The sequence below is a fragment of the Ovis canadensis genome, chromosome 1 (assembly GCF_042477335.2).
Source record: "Ovis canadensis isolate MfBH-ARS-UI-01 breed Bighorn chromosome 1, ARS-UI_OviCan_v2, whole genome shotgun sequence".
NCBI classification, from domain to species: Eukaryota; Metazoa; Chordata; class Mammalia; order Artiodactyla; family Bovidae; genus Ovis; species Ovis canadensis.
In genome coordinates, this window is record NC_091245.1 from 178,564,061 (window position 1) to 178,572,195 (window position 8,135).

The following is an 8,135-nucleotide window of genomic DNA, read 5'->3' on the forward strand; positions in this document are numbered from 1 at the left end:
TTTATGCTGTTATTGTTTCCAATAGATTCATTTTAAATGCTTCCAAATATTTGTCCTAAATTCGGGCTACTTGTTTTTCTTGAGGTTGGGTAACTTTTCCTTAAAAGCATAGTGACTCCCAGTAAAAATCTCAGTGTTGGGTCTTTCTTTCACTAAGTTTTTGAATTGCTATTTCTCTTTGGTCAACATTTTCTAAAACTGATCAATTATTGCACATCACCTGGATATTTTAACTGAAGCCCATTAAGATGTTTGTATTTTGTTAAATTGGCCACAGTATCAAAACTTCCTTTCAGTGCTCTTTTGGACAGGCATGCTGAAATCAGAGTGGAGGGCTTCTTGACAAAAACTGGAGATAGATGAGTGACTTTTCTTATTTCATGTATTTTATACATGGTCTCATTGGTATGACCCAGAAGTGGAAATATGGAATGGTCTAAATAACATGTAGCCAGAATAATTCAACTTTAGATTTTAAAACTTTATCAAACAAAAGACTTCATAACTGAGATATTAGGAGAGAAACTCTGGAGGTAGAATAGCAATCTCCTGCAACCTCAAGCACAGGGCAGATTTTCTGTAAATCCTCATTTTTGAAATATTGGGCTTCAGCAACCACTGCACCACTTATAACCACAGGCACAAAGTGTATCCTGCTGGAGGGCAACTATAAAGCTAATGGCACAAATATGTGCTTTCAGGAAAATAAGCAGCTTTCACAGATGGATCATTATGTTCCCCTTCTCATTTCCATTCTGCTTCAAATTTCCAAAAATTTTAGGTTTGTCCACTGGAGTAGTTATGTTATTTAGGGTACTAGTTGGGCTGATTTAACAGTGATTTACGCCAAGACAGAGTGTTTATTTCACTCTCATACATGTCTGAGATGCAGGGCTATTCTGTCCCATGACCTGGCTCTGAAACATGGGGTACATCTCCCTTGTTGTTCCTTCATTACCAATTCTTCTTGGTCTGTGATGGCTCCCCATAACTAACTGAGCCCTAGCAGGAAGAAAAGTGGGCACAGAGGACAAGGAGCTTCCCTTTAGGGACATGGCTCAGCAGTTCCATACATCACTTGGTGTACCTGTCACTTTCAGATTTAAATCATATGATCAATCTAATTCTAAGGATAAGACTATAGCTCCTATGTGAATGTTGTTGTTCAGTTGCTCAGTTGTGTCTGACTCTTTGCAATCGTGTAGACTGCAGTACGCCAGGCTTCCCTGTCCTTCACCATACCCAGAGTTTGCTCACATTCATGTCCATTGAGTTGGTGATGCCATCCAAACATCTCATTCTCTGTCGTCCCCTTCTCCTTCTGCCCTCAATCTTTCCCAGCATCAAGGTCTTTTCCAATTGTCAGCTCTTCCAATATGCCATCAAGTGGCGAAAGTAGTGAAGCTTCAGGTTCACATCAGTCCTTCCAATGACTATTCAAGGTTGATTTCCTTTAGGACTGACTGGTTTGATCTCCTTGCAGTCCAAGGGACTCTTGAGTCTTCTCCAGCACCACAATTTGAAGGCATCAATTCTTTGGCACTCACCTTTTTGTGGTCCAACTCCCACATCCATACATGACTACTGGAAAAATCATAGCTTCTATTATACAGACCTTTGTCAGCAAAGGGATGTCTCTGCTTTTATAATATGCTTTCTAGGTTTGTCATAGCTTTTATTCCAAACTGCAAGCATCTTTTAATTTCATGGCTACAGTCACTGCCCACAGTGATTTTGGAGACCCTCCCCAAAAATAGACCTGTCAATGCTTCCACTTTTTCCCCTTCTATTTGCCATGAAGTTATGGGACCAGATGCCATGATCTCAGTTTTTTGAATGTGGTGTTTCAAGCCAGCTTTTCAGTTCTCTTCTTTCATCCTCATCAAGAGGCTTATTAGTTCCTCTTCGCTTTCTGCCATTAAGGTGGTATCATCTGTCTGCCTGAGGTTATTGATATTTCTCCTGTCAGTCTTGATTCCAGATTGCAATTCATTCAGTTTGGCATTTTGCATGATGTACTCTGTATGTAATTTAAATAAGCAGGATGATAATATACAGCCTTGTCGTACTCCTTTCTCAATTTTGAACCAGTCCATTGTTCCATGTCCAGTTCTAACTGTTGCTTCTTGACCTGCATACAGATTTTTCAGGAAGCAGATAAGGTGGTCTGGTATTCGCATCTCGTAAAAAATTTCCCACAGTCTGTTGTGATCCACACAGTCAAAGCCTTTAGCATAGTCAATGAAGCAGAAGTAGATGTTCCTCTGGAATTCTCTTGCTTTCTCCATAATCCAACAGATGTTGGCAATTTGTTCTCTGGTTCCACTGCCTTTTCTAAACCCACCTTGTACATCTGGAAGCTCTGGGTTCAGGTACTGCTGAAGCCTAACCTGAAGGATTTTGAGCATTACATTGCTAGTGTGTAAACTGAGAGCAATTCTATGGTAGTTTGAACATTCTTTGGCATTGCCTGTCTTTGGGAGAGGAATGGAAACTGACTTCTTCCAGTCCTGTGGCCACTGCTCAATTTACCTACTTGGGTAGCCAAAACCAAGCTACACTTCAATAGGGAAGGTTCTATTACTAAAGAAAACATTGAGGCTAATGGATTCTGTAGGACAACTAACCATGTCAGCCACATTATTCAAACTAAGTTGTGAACACAGCAATTAATTGCCTCTAGGGAAGTTTGCCATTGCATATCAAAAGCCTGCAATATGTACTCACCAGCACAACAATCATATTGCTAGGAATAGCACAGAAAATGACTATGGATGTGCAGAAAGATTTTGCTATAATTATTATCATTGCAATATAAATAATGTGGGAAGAAAAGCCCTACAGATTTAACAATAAGTAGTGAATTTCCCAGGTGGCACAGTAGTAAATAATCTGCCTGCCAATGCAGGAGACCAAAGAGAGTCAGGCTTGATCCCTGGGTTGGGAAGCTACCCTGGAGAATGAAATGGCAGCCCATTCCAGTATTCTTGCCTGGAAAATTCTATGGGCATAAGACCCTGGCAGGCTACAACCCTGGGGTCACGGAGAGTTGGACATAACTGAGCATGCAGCATCCATAAGAACTGGGTAAATATACATTGGTATTAAACTGTAGATTTGCTTATTGGAGTAGTTATATTATCTAGAATATTGGATCAGTTGTTTTCATGGAGATCAAAATAACAATGGATGACAGAATTTTCCCATGCATTATTGAGTAAAAAGAACTGAACATAACATAAATGTTGTTTCATTTCATATAATCTTATTTATAAATTATATTTTATGTCAAATTAAATAAATATTAATCTTTATTCTCTCTCTAAATGGTCATATTCTTTGTTCTTAGAAATGTGGGATACTTTTATAAGAAATAAAATATTTTTTAACCTCCATTCTTTTAAAAAATTAATTTATTTTAATTGGAGGTTAATTACTTTACAATATTGTAGTGGGTTTTGCCATACATTGACATGAATTATCCATGGGTGTATATGTGTTCCCCATCCTGATTAACCCTCATTCTTTTAATGATAGAAAGTATATATATCAATAGAAGATTACTGAAAAACATTGAATTCTAATGTCCTATCGATCTCACATTTTAAAAGTAATCCTTCATCTTGGCTGTAGTTTGAATTTAACACAGTATTAATAACTGGAGAAGAAGCTTTTTTACTTGGGTTGTGCTGCAATGGAAGAAGGAATATGTGTTGGTTGCAGCAGCTTTGAGAATGTAATCCATCATTTTGGAAATTCAGAATCCAAATAAATTGGCTCAGGGCTGCTCACTTCTTTCTAGGGGTATCTTATCTCCTTTAACATAGGTCCCCATTAGGATTTGCTGTATTTTTGAAAAGGCAGCAAAGAGTTAAAATTACCTTGCAATAGAGAAACCACATATCAGCTTGCCCCCTAGATCTAATGTAAATGGGAAATATTTCTGAGTAAGGACTGCATCAAGCAGCAAGTTGAGAGAGCTGCCAGGAATGGATTAAAAAAAAAAAAAAAAAAGTCTGCTCGTTAGGAAGATCTGGCCAGAATTATAGCAGCGACTTATCTGGCTGGGTTCTTTTAATGTACACAATGACGGAACTCCATGATACCCATTTATTTGACCATCAGATTTCATTAAAGAGAAGGAAATGTAATCTCCTGATAGATTTCTTTCTTTACCAACTACTTAATTATGATAACTTCATCATGTTAAAAAAATGGATTACATTTGTTTTCCCTGCTCTCACCAGGGCCTAACTGGTAAATAGTCCATCAACATTTCCATTTCAACCCTAGTGTTTCAAGGGGATATGCTTTGACTAAAAATAAGCTGCAAGCAACTACTTGCTCAGCCCCAGATTATTTTTTGTTAAGTCAAATAGTTCTGTAGCAGTTTAACCTTCCTTAAGGAAAGGAGGACAAATTTGGCCCTTGTCTGCACCCACCAGTATGTTTATTTTTCTTCTTCAAATATTCTTGGAAGCTCCAATTAGTATTTTAAATCTTCTATGAATTTATAATGATTGAGAGTTTATTTTGCATGGCACCCAGTGGCCAGCTAAGACCCTAGGACTATATTTTGTCTATTTCTGCTGAGAATGTAATAGTAGGGTCAGACTCATACTTGAATGGCCATCTCCCTTGGAATAAATTATGACTGTGCATTTTTAGGCAAACTTTAACTAAAAGAAATTTTGCTCTGTTTTTTTATGCAATAAGATAAATGAATCTGACTTTCTCCTGGTATGATAGCTCAGTATCATCTTGTACATACTTATAGACTAGCAATATGAGAAAGACCTCAAATGTCAACCAAGTCAGAAAAACCAACAAACGGATACTTTCTCAGCTTCTATACAAATACCATGGGCTTGTGAATGGAACAGGCAAGTTGAGGGATAATAATGATAACAGTAAGCAAAATGATGTTTTTATTAAGTCTGAAAATGTATCTTAAAAATAAAATATTTATAGAATGAATCCAGGTGACTATAGAGGTTTTATTTTGAAAACTGAAAACTTGTAAGGCTTCAGCAACACGTATACTAAAATTGAAATGATACAGAGAAGATTAGCATGGCCCCTGCATAAGGATGACATGCAAATTCATGAAGCATTCCATATATATATATATTTTTTTTTATTGTATATTCCATCCTTAAAAAGTTTGTTCCTTTTTCATTATGGGAAGTTCACACAAGGCAAAAAATATTAAACAGTTGATTTTAGTGTGTTGTATAACTTTGCTGTATATCAAAATAATTTTTGCAAGTTTTCATCCTAAACCTCAAATCGTGTAATTAATAATTTACCTGTTTATTTATGACCTAATTGTGATTCTTTTACTAATAAAATCTAATGGAAAAGGAAAAAAAAAAACCTTGTAAACAATGATATGCACTGACTGACACTCTTTTTATTAAAATTTAACAAAACAGTATGCTAACATAAGGATTTGCCATATTACTTAGAGATGTAGCTTATATTCTTTTTTCTTGTTATATGTGTCATTAAAATTTGCTCCTCTTTTTAATCTACACTTTTGGTCTAATTTTTTTTTCTTTATTAGACAATTCTGTATATTTGTATGCTGGATAAACTTCCCTATGAAAATATCAAGTTATCCTACAAATGTATGGCCATTTCAACTTAAAAATACAATTAAAATATATTGATTTAACAGAACATAAAAGAACAATTGTATTACTCTCAGTAGATGAAGAAAAGTCATTTGATAATAAATACTTATTTTTTTTTTAAATGCAGCAAAATCAGAATAGAAGGGAACAGAGAATAACTATCAAAAGCCTATGGGGTTGTATAACTGTATGTTTAAAAGTGATTGAATTGGTAAATTTTACATTATGTCTAGTTTAGCACATTATGTATAAAAATATACATAAATTTTTAAAAGATAAGTGTGGGAAGATACAAATAATTATGTCATATTAGTAGCATATGCTAGATTATTGAGAAAGCTATATTGAATACTTCAACACAAATTCAATTATCAATACTACCAAGTTTAAGCACTACAATACTGCTATATATGTTTTCTTGATCACTTTTGTTTTCTAGATAAGAACTTAATATTGTCTCATTTAATTGTTATAACAATCCTATGAGATAGAAATTAATGTGTGCATTTTATAGATGAGGCATTTGAAATTCAGGAAGCTGGAATTAGTTGCCTGAAGCCACACAGCTAGAAGGTGCTGAAGCTGTAATTCAGACCCAGATCCATCTGACTCTGACATTGATGCTTATAGTGCTTTTGCTAGTGCCTCCTATGGTTACATTCATTAAACCTCACTGGACTGAACACAAAAGGACTTTTTTTTAAAATAACATAAACAAAACTGGACACTCTAGAAATGTGTCTACATCTTAATTCCTAGAACCAGTGACTGTGACATCATATTTTAAATGGCCTTTTCAGACATAATTAAGGATTTGAAGTGAAAAGATTATCCTGTATTGTCCAGTGGATGCAAAATTCAATGATATATGTCCTTATAGGAGATACACAAGGGATATTTGCTAGAGAGAAAAGGGAGTGGCAATGTTAGAGATTGGGCTGAGTGCTCCCAAGCCAAGGAATGCCTGGAGTCACCAGGAGCTAGAAGAAGTAAGAAACAGAAGCTTTCCCCAGTTCTTTGGAGGAAGTGTGGCCCTGCCACACCTTAATTTTGGACTTGTGGCTTTCAGACCCATGTAATAATTCCTGTTGTCTTAATTTAAAAAAAGAAAAAAACCTGTGGAAAACAACAAATTTAATAGTGAAAATTTAAGAGGCATGATCACTAAATAAGAAAAAGACAAAAATACCTGCTGTGATTATTTCTACTCAACTTTGTTACTGTAAGTCTTAACTCATCCAAGAAATCAACAAAGTCAGGAAAGAAAACACCAAAATGCCCTTGTTTGGAATCAACAGGGGAAAAAATTACAGTAGTCACAATGTATCATTCCTTTTAGTGAGCTAGAGAGCTGCCATTTCTCAAAATTGTCTGTAGGACCAGAATACCCAAGAATCCTGGAGAACAAAGCAGACTTTTTGGTTTTCCACTGTTTTATTTTATTTGCTTCTCTTCTGTATTCCCTCTGCATCTTTTCCCCATCATTCACCTCACTCTGACATTGGTTCCCTTGACTAGAAAATATTGTAAAGTTCTATGACCATTGGAGTTGGCATTTTTCTGTTAAGTCATTGTGTTTGATGGATATAGGAATCATTGCTTTAATTTACTATGTCATTACAGTAAATATAAGTATATTAAATCAACACTTCACATTTCTGAAAGCAATTCATCTTAAAAATATAGTATACTTATAACTTCAGATATTAAAGTCATGTTTATATTCTCATTTTAATCAAATTATAGCACAGAAAATCTCTTCAGCAGTTGAGATGACCACAAAATAAGTCTAAGTCCATAACTTGGCAGTAATTAACTTAAGGGGTAGAATTTATGTTTGAAATAATCCTCGGAAACTGGATATTGAGCTCTTGAAAGTATGTGTACTGAAACTGTGACTACCTTTACCCTTTTCCTTAAATATAGAGAAGGAAGTAGAATATGTATATGGTACATGGATATATCCAAGTGGCTTCTCTGGTGGCTCAGTGGTAGTGTATCCACCTGCCAAGCAGGAGATATGGGTTCCATCTCTGGGTCAGGAAATGCTCTGGAGAAGGAAATGGCAATCCACTCCAGTATTCTTGCTTGGGAAATCCCATGGACAGAGGAGCTACAGTCTATGGGGTTGCGAAAGAGTTGGACATGTCCTAGCAGCTAAACAGCAAACAACAATATATCTTAATATAGCCACATTGTTCTGGGATTCGATAACTGGTAGAAACTAATTACCTCTACCAACGTCTATCTCTATGATTAACTTTGTGGTCTTGGACAATTCATTTCACTAATATGGGCCTCCGTTTCCTCTCCCTATAAATTATTAAATTCAATTAGGTCATCTCTCAAATGGTTTCCGTTTCTGACATTCGTTGAGTGTTTAAAAACAAAATGATGATATCTGCTCTTTATCAAATAGGATTTATGTATGTATCATGATGCTAAATATTTTATCTGCACTTTTATTAAATCATCACCACACTTCTCTGAGGAATAATT

General features: G+C 35.6%; 1 non-coding gene across 1 annotated transcript; it reads left to right on the plus strand.

Annotated features, from left to right (window-relative positions):
* Positions 1-5,019: 5,019 nt before the first annotated feature.
* On the plus strand, positions 5,020-5,125 carry LOC138431395 (U6 spliceosomal RNA). Its single transcript, XR_011253670.1, has one exon. It is a non-coding gene; the product is annotated as a U6 spliceosomal RNA (small nuclear RNA).
* The last annotated feature ends 3,010 nt before the right edge of the window (positions 5,126-8,135 follow it).